The sequence below is a fragment of the Triticum urartu genome, chromosome 3A, assembly GCF_056163025.1.
Source record: "Triticum urartu cultivar PI428250 chromosome 3A, HENAU_Tu73, whole genome shotgun sequence".
Taxonomy (NCBI): domain Eukaryota; kingdom Viridiplantae; phylum Streptophyta; class Magnoliopsida; order Poales; family Poaceae; genus Triticum; species Triticum urartu.
Genome location: NC_141875.1, coordinates 641,621,779 through 641,645,787, shown reverse-complemented (window position 1 = coordinate 641,645,787; position 24,009 = coordinate 641,621,779).

The window sequence follows — 24,009 nt, the reverse complement described above, 5'->3', positions numbered from 1 at the left end:
CGAGTAAGGAGACTTGCCGGTAACGAGATTGAGCTAGGTATTGAGATACGGACGATCGAATATCGGGCAAGTAACATACTGATGACAAAGGGAACAACGTATGCTGTTATGCGGTTTGACCGATAAAGATCTTCGTAGAATATGTAGGAACCAATATGAGCATCCAGGTTCCGCTATTGGTTATTGACCGTTAACGTGTCTCGATCATGTCTACATAGTTCTCGAACCCGTAGGGTCCGCACGCTTAAAGTTTTGTGACGATCGGTATTATGAGTTTATATGTTTTGATGTACCGAAGGTAGTTCGGAGTCCCATATATAATCACGGACATGACGAGGAGTCTCGAAATGGTCGAGACATAAAGATTGATATATTGGAAGCCTACATTTGGACATTGGAAGAGTTCTGGGTGAAATCGGATTTTACCGGAGTGCCGGAGGGGTTACCAGAACCCCCCGGGGGTTAATGGGCCTTGTTGGGCCCTAGTGGAGAGAGAGAGAGAGGGGCCGGCCAGGGCAGGCCGCGTGCCCCTCCCCTTTCCTTCTCCTTCTCCCCCTTCCTTTCCCCCTCCTAGTAGGAGTAGGAAAGAGGGGAGTCTTACTCCTACTAGGAGGAGGACTCCTCCTCCTGGCGCGCCCTAATACGTCTCCGTCATATCTACTTTTCCAAACACTTTTGCCCTTGTTTTGGAATCTAACTTGCATTATTTGAATGGAACTAACCCGGACTGATGCTATTTTCAGCAGAATTGCCATGGTGTTATTTTTGTGCAGAAATAAAAGTTCTCAGAATGACCTGAAAATCAACAGAGAATTATTTTGGAATATATAAAAAATACTGGAAGAAGAATCCACGTCAGGAGGGCCTCCACCTGTCCACGAGGGTGGGGGCGCGCCCCCTGCCTCGTGGGCCCCCTGACGCTCCACTGACCTCAACTCCAACTCCATATATGCGTGTTCGGGGAGAAAAAAATAAGAGAGAAAGATTCATCGCGTTTTACGATACGGAGCCGCCGCCAAGCCCTAAACTCTCTTGGGAGGGCTGATCTGGAGTCCGTTCGGGGCTCCGAAGAGGGGAATCGGTCGCCATCGTGATCATCAACCATCCTCCATCACCAATTTCATGATGCTCACCGCCGTGCGTGAGTAATTACATCGTAGGCTTGCTGGACGGTGATGGATTGGATGAGATTTATCATGTAATTGAGCTAGTTTTGTTAGGGTTTGATCCCTAATATCCACTATGTTCTGAGATTGATGTTGCTATGACTTTGCTATGCTTAATGCTTGTCACTAGGGCCCGAGTGGCATGATTTCAGATATGAACCTATTATGTTTTCATCAATATATGAGAGTTCTTGATCCTATCTTGCAAGTCTATAGTCACCTATTATGTGTTATGATCCGTTAACCCCGAAGTGACAATAATCGGGACCACTACCGGTGATGATTGTAGTTTGAGGAGTTCATGTATTCACTATGTGTTAATGCTTTGGTCCGGTACTCTATTAAAAGGAGGCCTTAATATCCCTTAGTTTCCAATAGGACCCCGCTGCCACGGGAGGGTAGGACAAAAGATGTCATGCAAGTTCTTTTCCATAAGCATGTATGACTATATTCGGAATACATGCCTACATTACATTGATGAACTGGAGCTAGTTCTGTGTCACCCTAGGTTATGACTGTTACATGATCGATCGTATCCGGCATAATTCTCTATCACCGATCCATTGCCTACGAGCTTTCCATATATTGTTCCTTGCTTATTTACTTTTCCGTTGCTATTGTTACCATCACTATAAAACACCAAAAATATTACTTTTGCTATCGTTACCTTTTGCTATCGTTACCACTACTATCATATTACTTTGCTACTAAACACTTCGCTGCAGATATTAAGTTATCCAGGTGTGGTTGAATTGACAACTCAGCTGATAATACTTGAGAATATTCTTTCGCTCCCCTTGTGTCGAATCAATAAATTTGGGTTGAATACTCTACCCTCCAAAACTGTTGCGATCCCGTATACTTGTGGGTTATCAAGACTATTTTCTGGTGCTGTTGCCGGGGAGCATAGCTCTATTCTTTGAGTCACTTGGTATTTATATCTTTTTGTCATTATGAAGAACTTGAAAGATCAAAGAACCAAGATTTTTCCCTCAACTACGAGGGGAGGTAAGGAACTGCCATCTAGCTCTGCACTTGATTCACCTTCTGTTTTGAGTAAGCTTGCAACACCTAAACCTGCTTCTGCTATTAATTCTGATATGTCGCATGTTATTAATGATGCCACTTCTGCTATGCATGATACTTATGATGAAACTACTTCTATGCTTGATACTACTGTGCCACTAGGTGAATTTCTTGATGAGCAACTTGCTAGGGCTAGAGAGAATGAAATTATTGAAACTGATAATATTGATGAAAGTGATGATGAAGATTCTCCCCCTAGATATGAATTACCTGTTGTGCCTAAGGGCTATGTTATGGATGAAGAAACTGCTAGAGATTTTCTTGCTTGCAATGATAGGAGTGATCTTAACAAATTATTAGCTAAGTTGAAACAAAAAACTCTGAATGCTAGAATGAAATATGATCCTGCTTATGCTACTTCACCTATCTTTGTTACTGATAAGGATTATGAATTCTCCGTCGACCCTGATATAATTACTTTGGTTGAATCTGATCCTTTCTATGGCTATGAATCTGAAACTGTTGTGGCACATCTTACTAAATTAAATGATATAGCCACCCTGTTCACTAATGATGAGAAAACTCGCTACTATTATATCCTTAAGATATTTCCGTTCTCATTAAAGGGTGATGCTAAGATATGGTTTAATTCTCTTGATCCTGGTTGTGTGCGTAGTCCCGGGGATATGATTTATTACTTCTCTGCTAAATATTTCCCTGCTCATAAGAAACAAGCTGCTTTAAGGGAAATATATAATTTTGTGCAAATTGAAGAAGAGAGTCTCCCACAAGCTTGGGGGAGGCTTCTCCAATTACTTAATGCTTTGCCTGATCATCCTCTTAAGAAAAATGAAATACTTGATATCTTTTATAATGGACTAACCGATGCTTCCAGAGACCACCTGGATAGTTGTGCTGGTTGGGTTTTCAGGGAAAGAACACCAGATGAAGCTGAAATTTAATTAAATAATATGTTGACCAATGAAAATAATTGGACACTTCCTGAAACAACTCCTAAGCCAACTCCGAAGAAAAGGGGTGTTCTGTTTCTCATTCCTGAAGATATGCAAGAGGCAAAGAAATCTATGAAGGAAAAAGGTATAAAAGTTGAAGATGTTAAGAATTTACCTCATGTTGAAGAAATACATGGTATTAATTTACCGCCTATTGAATAAATACATGGTGTTAATCCATCACCTATTGAAGAAATATATGGTCTTGATAACCCGACACAGGTAGTAAAGGTAAATTCTCTCTATAGATTTGATGAAGGTGATATTCCTCATTATAAGTCTGCTAGCCAATGCTTAGATAAGTTTGACAATTTTATTGTTAAACAAGAAAACTTCAATGCTTATGTTGGTAGACAATTGAAACATAATGCCTATATGATAGAACACTTGAGTGATTATATGGCTAATGTTAAAGGTGAACTTAAACTTATTAGTAAACATGCTTTTATGGTTACCACTCAAGTAGAACAAGTACTTAAAGCTTAGAATGATTTGCTCAATGAATTGAATAGTACTCCCTCCGTCTGGAAATACTTGTCATCAAAATGAATAAAAGGGGATGTATCTAGATGTATTTTAGTTCTAGATACACCCCTTTTTGTCCATTTTGATGACAAGTTTTTCCGAACGGAGGGAGTAAAAACAATGATAATGCTGTTAGAGTTGTGACTAGAGGTGGTAAAATGACTCGGGAACCTTTGTATCCTGAAGGCCATCCTAAGAGAATTGAGCAGGATTCTCAGCGAAATAATGTAGATGCACCTAGTCCTTCTAAGGAGAAGAAAAAGAAAAATGATAGGACTTTGCATGCTTCTAGTGAACCTGTTGTAGACGCACCTGAGAATCCCAATGATATTTCTATTTCTGATGCTGAAACTGTTGGAAATATGCCCTAGAGGCAATAATAAAATGGTTATTATTATATTTCCTACTTCATGTTAATTGTCTATTGTTCATGCTATAATTGTGTTATCTGGAAATCGTAATACATGTGTGAATACATAGACCACAACATGTCCCTAGTGAGCCTCTAGTTGACTAGCTTGTTGATCAACAGATAGTCATGGTTTCCTGACTATGGACATTAGATGTCATTGATAACGGAATCACATCATTAGGAGAATGATGTGATGGACTAGACCCAATCCTAAGCATAGCAAAAGATTGTGTAGTTCGTCTACTAGAGCTTTAATGTCAAGTATCCTTTCCTTAGACCATGAGATTGTGCAACTCCCGGATACCGTAGGAATGCTTTGGGTGTACCAAACGTCACAACGTAACTGGGTGGCTATAAAGGTGCACTACAGGTATCTCCGAAAGTGTCTGTTGGGTTGGCATGAATTGAGACTGGGATTTGTCACTCCGTATGACGGAGAGGTATCTCTGGGCCCACTCGGTAAGACATCATCGTAATGAGCTCAATGTGACTAAGGGTTGGTCACGTGATGATGTGTTATGAAACGAGTAAAGTGACTTGCTGGTAACGAGATTGAACGGGGTATTGGGATACCGACGATCGAATCTCGGGCAAGTAACGTATCGATTGACAAAGGGAATTGAATACGGGATTGATTGAATCCTCGACATCATGGTTCATCCGATGAGATCATCGTGGAACATGTGGGAGCCAACATGGGTATCCAGATCCCGCTGTTGGTTATTGGCTGGAGAGTTGTCTCGGTCATGTCTGCATGGTTCTCGAACCCGTAGGGTCTACACACTTAAGGTTCGGTGACACTAGGGTTGTAGAGATATTAGTATGCGGTAACCCGAAAGTTGTTCGGAGTCCGGGATGAGATCCCAGACATCACGAGGAGTTCCGGAGGTAAAGATTTGTACATAGGAAGTCCAGTTTCGGCTACCGGGAAAGTTTCGGGGGTCACCGGTATTGTACCGGGACCACCGGAAGGGTCCCGGGGGTCCACCGGGTGGGGCCACCTATCCCGGAGGGCCCCATGGGCTGAAGTGGGAAGGGAACCAGCCCCTGGTGGGCTGGTGCGCTCCCCTTGGGCCTCCCTTGCGCCTAGGGTTGGAAACCCTAAAGGGGTGGGGGCGCCTCCACTTGGCTTGGGGGCCAAGCCACCCCCTAGGCCGCCGCCCCTCCCATTAGATGGGATCTCTAGGGGCCGGCACCCCCCTAGGCCCCCTATATATAGTGGAGGGGAGGGAGGGCAGCCGCACCCAAGTCCCTAGCACCTCCCTCCCTCCCGTGACACCTCCTCCTCCCCGCTTGCGCTTGGCGAAGCCCTGCCGGGATCCCGCTACTTCCACCACCACGCCGTCGTGCTGCTGGATCTCCATCAACCTCTCCTTCCCTTACTGGATCAAGAAGGAGGAGACGTCTCTCCCAACCGTACGTGTGTTGAACGCGGAGGTGCCGTCCGTTTGGCGCTCGGTCATCGGTGATTTGGATCACGACGAGTACGACTCCATCAACCCCGTTCTCTTGAACGCTTCCGCTCGCGATCTACAAGGGTATGTAGATGCACTCCTCTCCCTCTCGTTGCTAGATGACTCCATAGATTGATCTTGGTGATGCGTAGAAAATTTTAAATTTGTGCTACGATCCCCAACAGTGGCATCATGAGCTAGGTCTATGCGTAGTTTCTATGCACAAGTAGAACACAAGTTGTTGTGGGCGTTGATTTTGCCAATTTACTTGCCGTTACTAGTCTTATCTTGATTCGGCGGCATCGTGGGATGAAGCGGCCCGGACCGACCTTACACGTACGCTTACGTGAGACTGGTTCCACCGACTAACATGCACTAGTTGCATAAGGTGGCTAGCAGGTGTCTGTTTCTCCCACTTTAGTCAGATCGGATTCGATGAAAAGGGTCCTTATGAAGGGTAAATAGAAATTGGCATATCACGTTGTGGTTTTTGGCGTAGGTAAGAAACGTTCTTGCTAGAAACCTATAGCAGCCACGTAAAACTTGCAACAACAATTAGAGGGCGTCTAACTTGTTTTTGCAGCATGTGCCGTGTGATGTGATATGGCCAAAAGGATGTGATGAATGATATATGTGATGTATGAGATTGATCATGTTCTTGTAATAGGAATCACGACTTGCATGTCGATGAGTATGACAACCGGCAGGAGCCATAGGAGTTGTCTTAATTTATTTATGACCTGCGTGTCAACATAAGCGTCATGTAATTACTTTACTTTATTGCTAACCGTTAGCCATAGTAGTAGAAGTAATAGTTGGCGAGACAACTTCATGAAGACACGATGATGGAGATCATGATGATGGAGGTCATGGTGTCATGCCGGTGACGATGATGATCATGGCGCCCCGAAGATGGAGATCAAAAGGAGCAAAATGATATTGGCCATATCATGTCACTATTTGATTGCATGTGATGTTTATCATGTTTTACATCTTATTTGCTTAGAATGACGGTAGCATAAATAAGATGATCCCTCACAATAATTTCAAGAAAGTGTTCCCCCTAACTGTGCACCGTTGCTAAGGTCCATTGTTCCGAAGCACCACGTGATGATCGGGTGTGATAGGTTCTAACGTTCGCATACAATGGGTGTAAGCCAGATTTACACACGCAATACACTTAGGTTGACTTGACGAGCCTACCATGTACAGACATGGCCTCGGAACACGGAAGACCGAAAGATCGAACATGAGTCGTATAGAAGATACGATCAACATGAAAATGTTCACCGATGATGACTAGTCCGTCTCACGTGGTGATCGGACACAGTCTAGTTGAATCGGATCATGTATCACTTAGATGACTAGAGGGATGTCTATCTGAGTGGGAGTTCATTAAATAATTTGATTAGATGAACTTAATTATCATGAACATAGTCTAAAAATCTTTGCAATATGTCTTGTAGATCAAATGGCCCACGCTAATGTTGCCCTCAACTTCAACATGTTCCTAGAGAAAACCAAGCTGAAAGACGATGTCAGCAACTACACGGACTGGGTCCGTAACATGAGGATTATCCTCATAGCTGCCAGGAAAGCATATGTCCTTGATGCACCGCTAGGCGAAGCACCTGTTTTCCTAGAAAAACAAGACGTTATGAACGCTTGGCAGACGCGTAGTGATGGTTACTCCCTGGTTCAGTGCGGCATGCTTTACAGCTTAGAACCGGGGCTCCAAAAGCGTTTTGAGCAACACGGAGCATATAAGATGTTCCAAGAGCTGAAAAATGGTTTTCCAAGCTCATGCCTGGGTCGAGAGATATGAAGTCTCCGACAAGTTCTACAGTTGTAAGATGGAGGAAAATAGTTCCGTCAGTGAACACATACTCAAAATGTCCGGGTTGCACAACCGCTTGTCTCAGCTGGAAGTTAATCTCCCGGATGATGCGGTCGTTGACAGAATCCTTCAGTCGCTCCCACCTAGCTACAAGAGCTTTGTGATGAACTTCAATATGCAGGGGATGGAAAAGACCATTCCTGAGGTATATTCAATGTTGAAATCAGTGGAGGTGGAAATCAAAAAGGAACATAAAGTGTTGATGGTGAATAAAACCACTAAGTTCAAGAAAGGCAAGGGTAAAAAGAACTTCAAGAAGGACGGCAAGGGAGTTGCCGCGCCCGGTAAGCAAGCTGCCGGGAAGAAGCCAAAGAATGGACCCAAGCCTGAGACTGAGTGCTTTTATTGCAAGGGAAACGGTCACTGGAAGCGGAACTGCCCCAAGTACTTAGCGGATAAGAAGGCCGACAATACCAAAGGTATATGTGATATACATGTTATTGATGTGTACCTAACTAGCGCTCGTAGTAGCTCCTGGGTATTTGATACCGGTGCAGTTGCTCATATTTGTAACTCAAAATAGGAACTGCGGAATAAACGGAGACTGGCGAAGGACGAGGTGAAGATGTGCGTCGGGAATGGTTCCAAGGTCGATGTGATCGCCGTCGGCACGCTACCTCTACATTTACCTACGGGATTAGTTTTAAAACTCAATAATTGTTATTAAGTACCAGCTTTGAGCATGAACATTGTATCTGGGTCTCATTTAATGCGAGATGGCTACTCATTTAAATCTGAGAATAATGGTTGTTCTATTTATATGAGAGACATGTTTTATGGTCATGCCCCGCTGGTCAATGGTTTATTCTTATTTAATCTCGAATGTGATGTTACACATATTCATAGTGTGAATGCCAAAAGATGTAAGGTTGATAATGATAGTCCCACATACTTGTGGCACTGTCACCTTGGTCACATTGGTGTCAAACGCATGAAGAAACTCCATGCAGATGGACTTTTGGAGTCTCTTGATTATGAATCATTTGACACGTGCGAACCATGCCTCATGGGCAAAATGACCAAGACTCCGTTCTCCGGAACAATGGAGCGAGCAACCAACTTATTGGAAATCATACATACTGATGTGTGCGGTCCAATGAGTGTTGAGGCTCGCGGTGGCTATCATTATGTTCTCACCCTCACTGATGACTTGAGTAGATATGGGTATGTCTACTTAATGAAACACAAGTCTGAGACCTTTGAAAAGTTCAAGGAATTTCAGAGTGAGGTTGAGAATCAACGTGACAGGAAAAATCAAGTTCTTATGATCAGATCGTGGGGGAGAATATTTGAGTCATGAATTTGACACGCACTTAAGGAAATGTGGAATAGTTTCACAACTCACGCCGCCTGGAACACCGCAGCGTAATGGTGTGTCTGAACGTCGTAATCGCACCCTATTGGATATGGTACAATCTATGATGTCTCTTACCGATCTACCGCTATCATTTTGGGGTTATGCTATAGAGGCTGCCGCATTCACTTTAAATAGGGCTCCGTCGAAATCCGTTGAGACGACACTGTATGAATTGTGGGTTGGCAAGAAACCTAAGCTGTCATTTCTGAAAGTTTGGGGATGCGATGCTTATGTCAAGAAACTTCAACCTGAAAAGCTCGAACCAAAATTGGAAAAATGCGTCTTCATAGGATACCCTAAAGAAACTATTGGGTATAGCTTCTACCTTAGATCTGAAGGCAAGACCTTTGTTGCCAAGAATGGATCCTTTCCAGAGAAAGAGTTTCTCTCGAAAGAAGTAAGTGGGAGGAAAGTAGAACGTGATGAAGTATTGCCTCTTAAACCGGAGAGTGGCGCAGCTCAAGAAAGTGTTCCTGAGGTGCCTGCACCGACTAGGGAGGAAGTTAATGATGATGATCATGAAACTTCAGATCAAGTTGCTACTGAACTTCGAAGGTCCACAAGGACACGTTCCGCACCAGAGTGGTACGGCAACCCTGTCCTGGAAATCATGTTGTTAGACAATGGTGAACCTTCGAACTATGAAGAAGTGATGGCGGGCCCAGATTCTGACAAATGGTTGGAAGCCATGAAATCCGAGATAGGATCCATGTATGAAAACGAAGTGTGGACTTTGACTGACTTGCCCGTTGATCGGTGAGCCATAGAAAATAAATGGATCTTTAAGAAGAAGACAGACGCGGATGGTAATGTGACCATCTATGAGGCTCGGCTTGTCGCTAAGGGTTAGCGACAAGTTCAAGGGGTTGACTACGATGAGACTTTCTCACCCGTAGCGAAGCTCCATAGGGAAGCTGAAGTCCGTCCGAATCATGTTAGCAATTGCCGCATTCTATGATTATGAGATATGGCAAATGGACGTCAAAAGGGCATTCCTTAATGGTTTCCTTAAGGAAGAATTGTATATGATGCAGCCGGAAGGTTTTGTCGATCCTAAGAATGCTGACAAGGTGTGCAAGCTCCAACGCTCAATCTATGGGCTGGTGCAAGCATCTCGGCGTTGGAACATTCGATTTGATGAGACGATCAAAGCGTTTGGGTTTACACAGACTTATGGAGAAGCCTGTGTTTACAAGAAAGTGAGTGGGAGCTCTGTAGCATTTATCATATTATATGTGGATGACATACTATTGATGGGAAATGATATAGAATTCTTGGAAAGCATAAAGGCCTACTTGAACAAGTGTTTTTCAATGAAGGACCTTGGAGAAGCTGCTTATATATTAGGAATCAAGATCTATAGAGATAGATCGAGACGCCTCATAGGTCTTTCACAAAGCACATACCTTGATAAGATATTGAAGAAGTTCAATATGGATCAGTCTAAGAAGGGGTTCTTGCCTGTGCTGCAAGGTGTGAAATTGAGCTCAGCTCAATGTCCGACCACGGCAGAAGATATAGAAGATATGAGTGTCATCCCCTATGCCTCAGCCATAGGTTCTATTATGTATGCCATGCTGTGTACCAGACCTGATGTAAACCTTGCCGTAAGTTTGGTAGGAAGGCACCAAAGTAATCCCGGCAAGGAACACTGGACAGCGGTCAAGAATATCCTGACATACCTGAAAAGGACTAAGGATATGTTTCTCGTCTATGGAGGTGACGAAGAGCTCGTCGTAAAGGGTTACGTCGATGCTAGCTTTGACACGGATCTGGATGACTCTAAGTCACAAACCGGATACGTGTATATTTTGAATGGTGGGGTATTCAGCTGGTGCATTTGCAAGCAAAGCGTCGTGGTGGGATCTACATGTGAAGCGGAGTACATGGCAGCCTCAGAGGCAGCACAAGAAGCAATCTGGGTGAAGGAGTTCATTACCGACCTAGGAGTTATTCCCAATGCGTCGGGCCCGATGACTCTCTTCTGTGACAACACTGGAGCTATTGCCCTTGCCAAGGAGCCCAGGTTTCACAGGAAGACCAGGCATATCAAGCGTCACTTCAACTCCATTCATGAAAATGTTCAAAATGGAGACATAGATATTTGTAAAGTGCATACGGACCTGAATGTCGCAGATCCGTTGACTAAACCTCTTCCTCGAGCAAAAGATGATCAACACCAGAACTCTATGGGTGTTCGATTCATCACAATGTAACTAGATTATTGACTCTAGTGCAAGTGGGAGACTGTTGGAAATATGCCCTAGAGGCAATAATAAAATGGTTATTATTATATTTCCTTGTTCATGTTAATTGTCTATTGTTCATGCTATAATTGTGTTATCCAGAAATCGTAATACATGTGTGAATACATAGACCACAACATGTCCCTAGTGAGCCTCTAGTTGACTAGCTCGTTGATCAACAGATAGTCATGGTTTCCTGACTATGGACATTAGATGTCATTGATAACGGGATCACATCATTAGGAGAATGATGTGATGGACAAGACCCAATCCTAAGCATAGCACAAGATCGCGTAGTTCGTCTGCTAGAGCTTTTCTAATGTCAAGTATCCTTTCCTTAGAACATGAGATTGTGCAACTCCCGGATACCGTACGAATGCTTTGGGTGTACCAAACGTCACAACGTAACTGGGTGGCTATAAAGGTGCACTACAGGTATCTCCGAAAGTGTCTGTTGGGTTGGCATGAATCGAGACTGGGATTTGTCACTCCGTCATACGGAGAAGTATCTCTGGGCCCACTCGGTAGGACATCATCGTAATGAGCTCAATGTGACTAAGGGTTGGTCACGGGATGATGTGTTACGAAATGAGTAAAGTGATTTGCCGGTAACGAGATTGAACGAGGTATTGGGATACCGACGATCGAATCTCGGGCAAGTAACGTACCGATTGACAAAGGGAATTGAATACGGGATTGATTGAATCCTCGACATCGTGGTTCATCCGATGAGATCATCGTGGAACATGTGGGAGACAACATGGGTATCCAGATCCCGCTGTTGGTTATTGGCCGGAGAGTTGTCTCGGTCATGTCTGCATGGTTCCTGAACCCGTAGGGTCTACACACTTAAGGTTCAGTGATGCTAGGGTTGTAGAGATATTAGTATGCGGTAACCTGAAAGTTGTTCGGAGTCCCGGATGAGATCCCAGACATCACGATGAGTTCTGGAATGGTCCGGAGGTAAATATTTGTATATAGGAAGTCCAGTTTCGGCTACCGGGAAAGTTTCGGGGGTCACCGGTATTGTACCGGGACCACCGGAAGGGTCCCGGGGGTCCACCGGGTGGGGCCACCTATCCCGGAGGGCCCCATGGGCTGAAGTGGGAAGGGAACCAGCCCCTGGTGGGCTGGTGCGCCCCCCTTGGGCCTCCCTTGCGCCTAGGGTTGGAAACCCTAAAGGGGTGGGGGCGCCTCCACTTGGCTTGGGGGCCAAGCCACCCCCTAGGCCGCCGCCCCTCCCATTAGATGGGATCTCTAGGGCCGCCCCCTAGGCCCCCTATATATAGTGGAGGGGAGGGAGGGCAGACACACCCACGACCCTGGTGCCTCCCTCCCTCCCGTGACACCTCCTCCTCCCCGCTTGCGCTTGGCGAAGCCCTGCCGGGATCCCGCTACTTCCACCACCACGCCGTCGTGCTGCTGGATCTCCATCAACCTCTCCTTCCCTTGCTGGATCAAGAAGGAGGAGACGTCTCTCCCAACCGTACATGTGTTGAATGCGGAGGTGCCGTCCGTTCGGCGCTCGGTCATCGGTGATATGGATCACGACGAGTACGACTCCAACCCCATTCACTTGAACGCTTCCGCTCGCGATCTACAAGGGTATGTAGATGCACTCCTCTCCCTCTCGTTGCTAGATGATTCCATAGATTGATCTTGGTGATGCATAGAAAATTTTAAATTTGTGCTACGATCCCCAACAGAAACCCAACCTGGTAATGAACATGAACCTAGTGATAATGTTAATGATGATGTTCAAGTTGATGCTCAACCTAGCAATGATAATAATGTAGAAACTGAACCTGTTGTTGATCTTGATAACCCACAATCAAAGAATCAACGATGATAGAGAGACTTTGTTGCTAGGAAGCACGGTAAGGAAAGAGAATCATGGGTTCAGAAACCCATGCCTTTTCCTCCCAAACCATCCAAGAAAAAGGATGATGAGGATTTTGAGCGCTTTGCTGAAATGATTAGACCTATCTTTTTGCGTATGCTATTAACTGATATGCTCAAAATGAATCCTTATGCTAAGTATATGAAAGAAATTGTTACAAATAAAAGAAAGATACCAAAAGCTGAAATTTCCACCATGCTTGCTAATTACACTTTTAAGGGTGGAATACCAAAGAAACTTGGAGATCCAGGAGTACCAACTATACCATGCTCCATTAAAAGAAGCTATGTCAAAACTACTTTATGTGATCTTGGAGCCGGTGTTAGTGACATGCCTCTCTCTTTATATCGTAGACTTGATTTGAATAAGCTGACACCTACTAAAATATCTTTGCAAATGGCTGACAAATCAACTACTATACCTGTCGGTATTTGTGAGGATCTGCCTGTTGTGGTTGCAAATGTTACAATTTTAACAGACTTTGTTATTCTTGATATTCCCGAGGACGATAGTATGTCTATTATTCTTGGAAGACCTTTTTTGAATACTTCAGGGGCTGTTATTGATTGCAACAAAGGCAATGTCACTTTTCATGTTAATGGTAATGAGCATACGGTACGCTTTCCGAGGAAACAACCTCAAGTTCATAGTATAAACTCTATTGGAAAAATTCCATCGATTATTTTTGGAGGTTTTGAATTTCCTCTTCCTACTGTCAAGAAGAAATATGATATTCTTATTATTGGGGACGTGCATATCCCCGTTGAGGTAACCTAGTGTTATTCGAAAATTCTCCGGTTCCATATTATTCGGAATGAGTTTGTTAACAAGACTTGATCAACCTTGTTAGTGGATTTGATGTATGAATTTAGAAAACACAACTCTCTGTACCCTCTTTTTACTTTACGTTATTCATATTAAATAAAGAAAAAATAGTATATTCTGTCTGTTTTCTGAATTATCCATGCATTAAAAAATACCCCGAAAATAAAAGTTCTCCAAATGCCCTGAAATTTAAATATGATTTTTTCTAGAATATTTGAGAATATCTGGCACTGAGAACACAGCAGGGGGAGCAAGCACCTGGCCACGAGGGTCCAGGGCGCGCCCACCCCCTGGGCGTGCCCCCTACCTCGTGGGCCCATGGTGGCTCCCCTCCACTTATTCCAGCTACCACACACTCCTTCTTCCTCCCCAAAAAATCACTAGCCAGCTCAAACCCGAGTCCAAGCTCATCTTGCTGCCATTTTCGATCTCCTTGCTCAAAGCACCTCTCAGAAAACTGCTTTGGGGGATTGTTCCTTGGTATGTGACTCCTCCAATGGTCCAATTAGTTTTTGTTCTAGTGCTTTATTCATTGCAAATTTTTGCTGCCTAGGTGACCATGTTATTGAGCTTGCATGTCAAATTTATATGGTCAAAAGTAGTTTTAATGCATGATATATTCTCTAGGCACTTGTGGGAGTAGTTGCTATCAATTTTGTTGAGTTTGGTTCACTTTTATTTTGAAGTTACTAAAAATTTCAGAAATTTTTCAGAGGAATAAATATGTTTAGGAAAATGTACCAAGGTGGTCCTTCAAGGAGGCAAGGACCCAGGCTCGCAATACGCGATGCCGATGATGAACCACCGAGAGAAGCTCATGTGTGGGCTTGTGAATGGCCGTCAGAGGACTTTATGGATCGAGCAGGAATCAAGGAAGAATTTAACGCGTATGTGCGTAATGCCGATCTTGAGAGCTTCGAGACAGATAAGTGCCGCCAGTACCACTATCTCATTGATTCCTTTATGAGAAGGTTTGAATTTTCATCATCACACAATTATCAAACTGTCCTGTTTGATCTTTATGAAAATCCTTATACTATGGACTTAGAGGATTTTAATACTGCTTGCAAACTTCCATAATGGGGTAACACTAGTGAGCCTCGCAAATCTGAGTTTAGAGATTTTCTTGCTAGTATAACTGTGGGGGAGTCTAGAGATATAACACAAGCCACCATAGGGAGCATTCGTTTTCCTGCTATACATTATTTTGCTCTCTTCATAGGTAGGTGCATAAATGGTAAGGATGAAGCATGTCACTTATGTGTCCCTGACCTCAGTGTTCTCAGGAGTGCGGTATTAGGAGATAAACATTATAATTTGGGAGCCATTGTTGCACGTAGGTTGCGTAATAATAGATTTAATGGAGATTTGTTTGGTGGAATTTATGCAACCCGTCTAGCCAATTTTCTTGATATTCCCATATGTGGGTATGATATTGAGTTGCCTCCTGTTTATTTGGATTATGAGGCTATGGTTCGTCATCATTTTGTTGAGAGGAACGATCAGTCCCTCTAGTACCGACTAATCTTTGACAGATGACGCACCTATCACGTTGCTCTCCCTGCTCCTGCTTTCTTTGACTCTCAGGCAAAAGGGAGAAATGTTATAACCAGGGAGGAGGTGGACGAGTATAAGAGGAGGAGGAGACGGCCCATCTCCAAGCGGAAGCCCATGAGGCAATAGCTGCTGCATCTCAGTATGACCCCAACTACAACTTTGGATATCCGCCAGGCCAGTTGTGGCCATAGACCAACTTAGGCCAAAAGCCTAAGCTTGGGGGAGTACGTATTTCTCACTGACATTACATTTATGTTCACACACTCATTGCTAGTTGTCGGTGCTCATACTTTTTCATTGTATTATCCATGCTAGTTTATTTCCCTCTTTATGCTTTCTTCTTGTGTGTTTGATAAACCTTAAGAAAACCAAAAAAATTAGTTGTAGCGTTTAGCTAATTTACTTTCCATGCTTGTAGTAGTAATTAAAAAGAAAACCCAAAAATATTTCCTGTTCTTCTTTTGCTTGTTGGGAGCTTTCCCGTGTAAATAGTTTTATTTCTTTTCTTTTCTTTGGGGGTCGATAGGAGAAGACCATAATTAAATTGTTGAAGTGGCTCTTATAGGCATTATTGTTGATCTGACAAAAGAGCCCATATTGCCTTGTCTTCTCCTGTTTATTGAATGCTTGCAGATTCCAGCTTGGTCTAATGCACGTGCAGTATTATTATTATCCACATCGTTCGGTCGTGCAAGTGAAAGGCAATTATGACGATATATGATGGACTGAATGAGATGAGAAAAGCTGGTATGAACTCGACCTCTCTTGTTTTTGTAAATATGATTAGTTCATCGTTCCTGATTCAGCCTATTATGAATAAACATGTTTGCAATAACAATTAGAGATTATAGTTGCTTATGCCATGCTTAATTATCTAGGAGCTTATAATGGTTTACCTTGCGTGCCAACATGCTATTAAAATGGTTGTGATGTGGTATGATAGGGTGGTATCCTCCTTTGAATGATTTAAGTGACTTGACTTGGCACATGTTCACGCATGCAGTTGAAACAAAATCTACATAGCCTTCATGATATTTATGTTCATGGTGGATTATATCCTACTCATGCTTGCACTCAATGTTCATTAATTTTAATGCATGTTCATGACTGTTGTCGCTCTCTAGTTGGTCATTTCCCAGTCTTTTGCTAGCCATCACTTGTACTAAGCGGGAATACTGCTTGTGCATCCAATCCCTTAAACTCCAAAAGTTATTCCATATGAGTCCACTATACCTTCCTATATGTGGTATCTACCTGCCGTTCCAAGTAAATTTGTATGTGCCAAACTCTAAACCTTCAAATAAACATTCTATTTTGTATGCTCGAATAACTCATGTATCAACTAGGGATGTCCGTATCTTCCATGTTAGGCGGGTTATTCTCAAGAGGAGTTGACTCCGCTCCTCACTCATGAGAAAATGGCTGGTCCCTGGGATGCCCTGTCCCATGCTTTATGCAAATCAAATCAAAATAATTGCAAACAAAACTCCCTCGGGACTATTGTTAGTTGGAGGCACTCGTTGTTTCGAGCAAGCCATGGATTGATGCTTGTTGGTGGAGGGGGAGTATAAACTTTACCATTCTGTTTGGGAACCGCCTATAAAGTATGTAGCATGGAAGATATCGCCATCTCTTGGTTGTTATGTTGACAATAAAAGTATACCGCTCAAAATATTATTCATATCTATGTCAAAACCGAGCTCTGGCACCTCTACAAATCCCTGCTTCCCTCTGCGAAGGGCCTATCTATTTCCTCTTATGTTGAGTCATCATCCTCTTATTGAAAAGCACCAGCTGGAGAGCACCTCTGTCATTTGCATTCACTACTGATTAGTTTACATTGAGTATGACTTGACTGGATCTCTTTTACCATGAATTACAATGTCTAGTCAGTCCTTGATCCTTAAAGGTGCTCTGCATTTATGTTTTGCGGTCGCAGAAAGGGCTAGCGAGATACCATCTTGTTATATCATATCATGATTGTTTTGAGAAAGTGTTGTCAGCCAAGATTTATTATTATTGCTCGCTAGTTGATTATGCCATTGATATAAGTAAACATGAGACCTAAATGTTATTGTGAATATGGTTAGTTCATAATCTTTTCTGAAAACTTGAATGCTGGCTTTACATATTTACAACAACAAGAGCAAACCGAGTTTGTAAAAGTTTTTCTTTATCACCTTCAGTTTATCAACTGAATTGCTTGAGGACAAGCAAAGGTTTAAGCTTGGGGGAGTTGATACGTCTCCGTCGTATCTACTTTTCCAAACATTTTTCCCCTTGTTTTGGACTCTAACTTGCATGATTTGAATGGAACTAACCCGGACTGACGCTGTTTTCAGCAGAATTGCCATGGTGTTATTTTTGTGCAGAAATAAAATTTCTAGGAATGACCTGAAAATCAACGGAGAATTATTTTGGAATATATAAAAAATATTGGAAGAAGAATCCATGTCAGGAGGGCCTCCACATGTCCACGAGGGTGGGGGGCGCGCCCCCTGCCTCGTGGGCCCCCTGACGCTCCACCGACCTCAACTCCAACTCCATATATTCGTGTTCGGGGAGAAAAAAAATAAGAGATAAGGATCCATCGCGTTTTACGATACGGAGCCGCTGCCAAGCCCTAAACTCTCTCGGGAGGGCTGATCTGGAGTCTGTTCAGGGCTCCGGAGAGGGGAATCTGTCGCCATCGTCATCATCAACCATCCTCCATCACCAATTTCATGATGCTCACCGCCGTGCGTGAGTAATTCCATTGTAGGCTTGCTGGACGGTGATGGGTTGGATGAGATTTATCATGTAATCGAGCTAGTTTTGTTAGGGTTTGATCCCTAGTATCCACTATGTTCTGAGATTGATGTTGCTATGACTTTGCTATGCTTAATGCTTGTTACTAGGGCCCGAGTGCCATGATTTCAGATATGAACCTATTATGTTTTCATCAATATATGAGAGTTCTTGATCCTATCTTGCAAGTCTATAGCCACCTATTATGTGTTATGATCCGTTAACCCCGAAGTGACAGTAATCGGGACCACTACCGGTGATGATCGTGGTTTGAGGAGTTCATGTATTCACTATGTGTTAATGCTTTGGTCCGGTACTCTATTAAAAGGAGGCCTTAATATCCCTTAGTTTCCAATATGACCCCGCTGTCACAGGAGGGTAGAACAAAAGATGTCATGCAAGTTCTTTCCCATAAGCACGTATGACTATATTCGGAATACATGCCTATATTACATTGATGAACTGGAGCTAGTTCTGTGTCACCCTAGGTTATGACTGTTACATGATCGATCGTATCCGACATAATTCTCTATCACCGATCCATTGCCTACGAGCTTTCCATATATTGTCCTTTGCTTATTTACTTTTCCGTTACTATTGTTACCTTCACTATAAAACACAAAAAATATTAGTTTTGCTACAGTTACCTTTTGCTATTGTTACCAGTACTATCATATTACTTTGCTACTAAACACTTTGCTGCAGATATTAAGTTATCCAGGTGTGGTTGAGTTCACAACTCAGCTGCTAATACTTGAGAATATTCTTTGGCTCCCCTTGTGTTGAATCAATAAATTTGGGTTGAATACTCTACCCTCGAAATCTGTTGTGATCCCCTATACTTGTGGGTTATCACGCCCTACAGGGCCGGTCGGCCTCCCCCCTTGCTCCTTTATATACAGGGGCAGGGGGCACCTAGAACACACAAGTTGATCATTGATCTCTCCTAGCTATGTGCGGTGCCCCCCTCCACCATAATCCACCTCGGTCATATCGTAGCTGTGCTTAGGTGAAGCCCTGCGACGGTAGCTTCATCAACATCGTCACCACACCGTCGTGCTGATGAAACTCTGCCTCGAGCTCTACTGGATCGTGAGTTCGCGGGACGTCACCGAGCTAAACGTGTGCTGAACGCGGAGGTGCTGTACGTTCGGTACCGAGGATGGGGTCGATCGTGAAGACATACGACTACATGAACCGCGTTGTCATAATGCTTCCGCTTAACGGTCTATGAGGGTACGTGGACGATACTCTCCCCTCTCGTTGCTATGCATCACCATGATCTTGCGTGCGCGTAGTATTTTTTTGAAATTACTACGTTCCCCAACAGTGGTATCAGAGCCAGGTTATTGGGTAGATGTTATATGGACAAGTAGAACACAAGTGAGTTGTGGGTGATACAAGTCATACTGCTTACCAGCATGTCACACTTTGGTTTGACAGTATTGTTGGATGAAGCGGCCCGGACCAACATTACGCGTACGCTTACGCGAGACTGGTTCTATCGACGTGCTTTGCACACAGGTGGCTGGCGGGTGTTAGTTTCTCCAACTTTAGTTGAACCGAGTGTGACTACGCCCGGTCCTTGAGAAGGTTAAAACAACACTAACTTGATGAATTATCGTGGTGGTTTTGATGCGTAGGTAAGAACGGTTCTTGCTCAGCCCGTAGCAGCCACGTAAAACTTGCAACACAAAGTAGAGGACGTCTAACTTGTTTTTTCAGGGCATGTTGTGATATGATATGGTCAAGACATGATGCTATATTTTATTGTATGAGATGATCATGTTTTGTAATGGAGTTATCGGCAACTGGCAGGAGCCATATGGTTGTCGCTTTATTGTATGCAATGCAATCGCCCTGTAATTGCTTTACTTTATCACTAAGCTGTAGCGATAGACATATAAGCAATAGTTGGCGAGACGAGAATGATGCTACGATGGAGATCAAGGTGTCGTGTCGGTGACGATGGTGATCATGTCGGTGCTTTGGAGATGGAGATCAAAGGCACAATATGATGATGGCCATATCATATCACTTATATTGATTGCATGTGATGTTTATCCTTTATGCACCTTATTCTGCTTTGTTTGACGGTAGCATTATAATATGATCTCTCACTAGATTTCAAGGTAAAAGTGTTCTCCCTGAGTATGCACCGTTGCCAAAGTTCGTCGTGCCGAGACACCACGTGATGATCGGGTGTGATAAGCTCAACGTTCATCTACATCGGGTATAAGATAGTTTTGCACACGCAGAATACTCGGGTTAAACTTGACGAGCCTAGTATATGCAGATATGGCCTCGGAACACTAAGACCAAAAGGTCGAGCATGAATCATATATATAGTAGATGTGATCAACATAGTGATGTTCACCATTGAAAACTACTCCATCGCACGTGATGATCGGTTATGGTTTAGTTGATATGGATCACGTAATCAATTAGATGATTAGAGGGATGTCTATCTAAGTGGGAGTTCTTAATTAATATGATTAATTGAACTTAAATTTATCATGAACTTAGTACCTGATAGTATTTTGCTTGTCTATGTTGTTGTAGATAGATGGCTCGTGCTATTGTTCCATTGAATTTTAATGCGTTCCTTGAGAAAGCAAAGTTGAAAGATGATGGTAGCAATTACACGGACTAGGTTCGTAACTTGAGGATTATCCTCATTGCTGCACAGAAGAGTTACGTCCTAGAAGCACCGTTGGGTGCCAGGCCTGCTGCAGATGCAACTAAAGACATTAAGAACGTCTGGCAGAGCAAAGCTGATGACTACTCGATAGTTCAGTGTGCCATGCTTTACGGCTTAGAACCGGGACTTCAACGACGTTTTGAACGTCATGGAGCATATGAGATGTTCCAGGAGTTGAAGTTAATATTTCAAGCAAATGCCCGGATTGAGAGATATGAAGTCCCCAATAAGTTCTACAACTACAAGATGGAGGAGAATAGTTCTGTCAGTGAACATATACTCAAAATTTCTGGGTATAACAATCACTTGATTCAACTGGGAGTTATTCTTCCGGATGATAGTGTCATTGACAAAATTCTTCAATCACTGCCACCAAGCTACAAGAGCTTCGTGATGAACTATAGTATGCAAGGGATGGATAAAACAATTCCCGAGCTCTTCGCAATGCTAAAGGCCGCAGAGGTAGAGATCAAGAAGGAGCATCAAGTGTTGATGGTCAACAAGACCACCAGTTTCAAGAAAAAGGGTAAAGGGAAGAAGAAGGGGAACTTCAAGAAGAACGGCAAACAAGTTGCTGCTCAAGAGAAGAAACCCAAGTCTGGACCTAAGCCTGAGACTGAGTGCTTCTACTACAAACAGACTGGTCACTGGAAGCGGAACTGCCCCAAGTATTTGGCGGATAAGAAGGATGGCAAGGTGAACAAAGGTATATGTGATATACATGTTATTGGTGTGTACCTTACCAGAGCTCGCGGTAGCGCCTGGGTATTTGATACTGGTTCTGTTGCTAATATTTGCAACTCGAAACAGGGACTACGTATTAAGCGAAGACTGACTAAGGATGAGGTGACGATGCGCGTGGGAAATGGTTCCAAAGTCGATGTGATCGCCGTCGGCACACTACCTCTACATCTACCTTCAGGATTAGTTTTAGACATAAATAATTGTTATTTGGTGCCAGCGTTAAGCATGAACATTATATCTAGATCTTGTTTGATGCGAGATGGTTATTCATTTAAATATGAGAATAGTGGTTGTTCTATTTATATGAGTAATATCTTTTATGGTCATGCACCCTTAAAGAGTGGTCTATTTGTGTTGAATCTCGATAGTAGTGATACACATATTCATAATGTTGAACCCAAAAGATGCATAGTTGATAATGATAGTGCAACTTATCTATGGCACTGCCGTTTCGGTCATATTGGTGTAAAGCGCATGAAGAAACTCCATACTGATGGACTTCTAGAATCACTTGATTATGAATCACTTGCTACTTGCGAATCATGCCTCAAGGGCAAGATGACTAAAACTCTGTTCTCCAGAACAATGGAGCGAGCAACAGATTTATTGGAAATCATACATATTGATGTATGTGGTCCAATGAATATTGAGGCTCGCGGTAGGTATCGTTATTTTCTCACCTTCACATATGATTTGAGCAGATATGGGTATATCTACTTAATGAAACATAAGTCTGAAACATTTGAAAAGTTCAAAGAATTTCAGAGTGAAGTGGAAAATCATCGTAACAAGAAAATAAAGTTTCTACAATCTCATCGTCGAGGAGAATATTTGAGTTACGAGTTTGGTCTACATTTGAAACAATGCGGAATAGTTTCGCAACTCACGCCACCCGGAACACCACAGCGTAATGGTGTGTCCGAACATCGTAATCGTACTTTACTAGATATGGTGCGATCTATGATGTCTCTTACTGATTTATGCTATCATTTTGGGGTTATGCTTTAGAGACGGCTGCATTCACGTTAAATAGATCACAATCGAAATCCATTGAGACGATGCCTTATGAACTGTGGTTTGGCAAGAAACCAAAGTTGTCATTTCTTAAAGTTTGGGGCTGCGATGCTTATGTGAAAAAGCTTCAACCTGATAAGCTTGAATCCAAATCAGAGAAATGTGTCTTCATAGGATACCCAAAGGAAACTGTTGGGTACACCTTCTATCACAGATCCGAAGGCACGACATTCATTGCTAAGAATGGATCCTTCCTAGAGAAGGAGTTTCTCTCGAAAGAAGTGAGTGGGAGGAAAGTAGAACTTGATGAGGTAACTGATACGTCTCCAACGTATCTATAATTTTTTATTGCTCCATGCTATATTATCTACTGTTTTGGACATTATTGGGCTTTATTATCCACTCTTATATTATTTTTGGGACTAACCTATTAACTGGAGGCCCAGCCCAGAATTGCTGTTTTTTGCCTGTTTTAGGGTTTTGAAGAAAAGGAATATCAAATGGAGTCCAAATGGAATGAAACCTTCGGGAATGTGATTTTCTCAACGAACAAGGCCCAGGAGACTTGGACCCTACGTCAAGACACAAAAGAGGAGGCCACGAGGTAGGGGGCGCACCTACTGTAGCGACCAGACCTCAAACGGTCCAATCTCTGTGCTCAGGTGTCATCCCTGGATCAGTAATGCTGACACCACACAGTACTTGAATGATTTATAACAGAATAGCAATCACACACTTATTACATCGAGTGTCTCAAAAGAGAACTTATTACAATACATATGGCTTAAGGCCATCTAATAATGATAATAGCGGAAGGCTTGGAAGATAAGTGAGTCCATCAACTCCAACGACATCACTGAGTATAGAACCACGACCTAAAAGCACGTTAATCGTCGTCTGAAAAGTCTGCAACATTAACATTGCAGCCCGAAACGGGTCAGCACATGGAATATGCTAGCAATGTAACACATAGAGAGTAATGGAATGAAATAGGCTATTCTATATGCATATTTGGCTAGTGGAAAGCTCTATGGTTACAGTTTTGCGTAAAGCCAATTTTTCCCTACTGCAAAGGAATAGATTTTATTTAACTATCATGGTAGTTGTTAAACATTGAGAATGGTTGACAGCATTCTCAATCCCAATTAAGCATCATCATTAAACCAAACCCAACAAAATTAATTTTTAGAGTAACATGTTGAGATTCACATGATAATCCAGGTACTAGATACTCAAGATGTCCATAATTGGGGACACGGCTAACCATGATTAGTTTATACACTCTGTAGAGGTTTGCACACTTTTCCCCACAAGACTCGATCGCCTCCGTTTGGTTTCTCGCACTACATGGTGCTTGAGAAACGGATGACCGAGACATAGTCTTT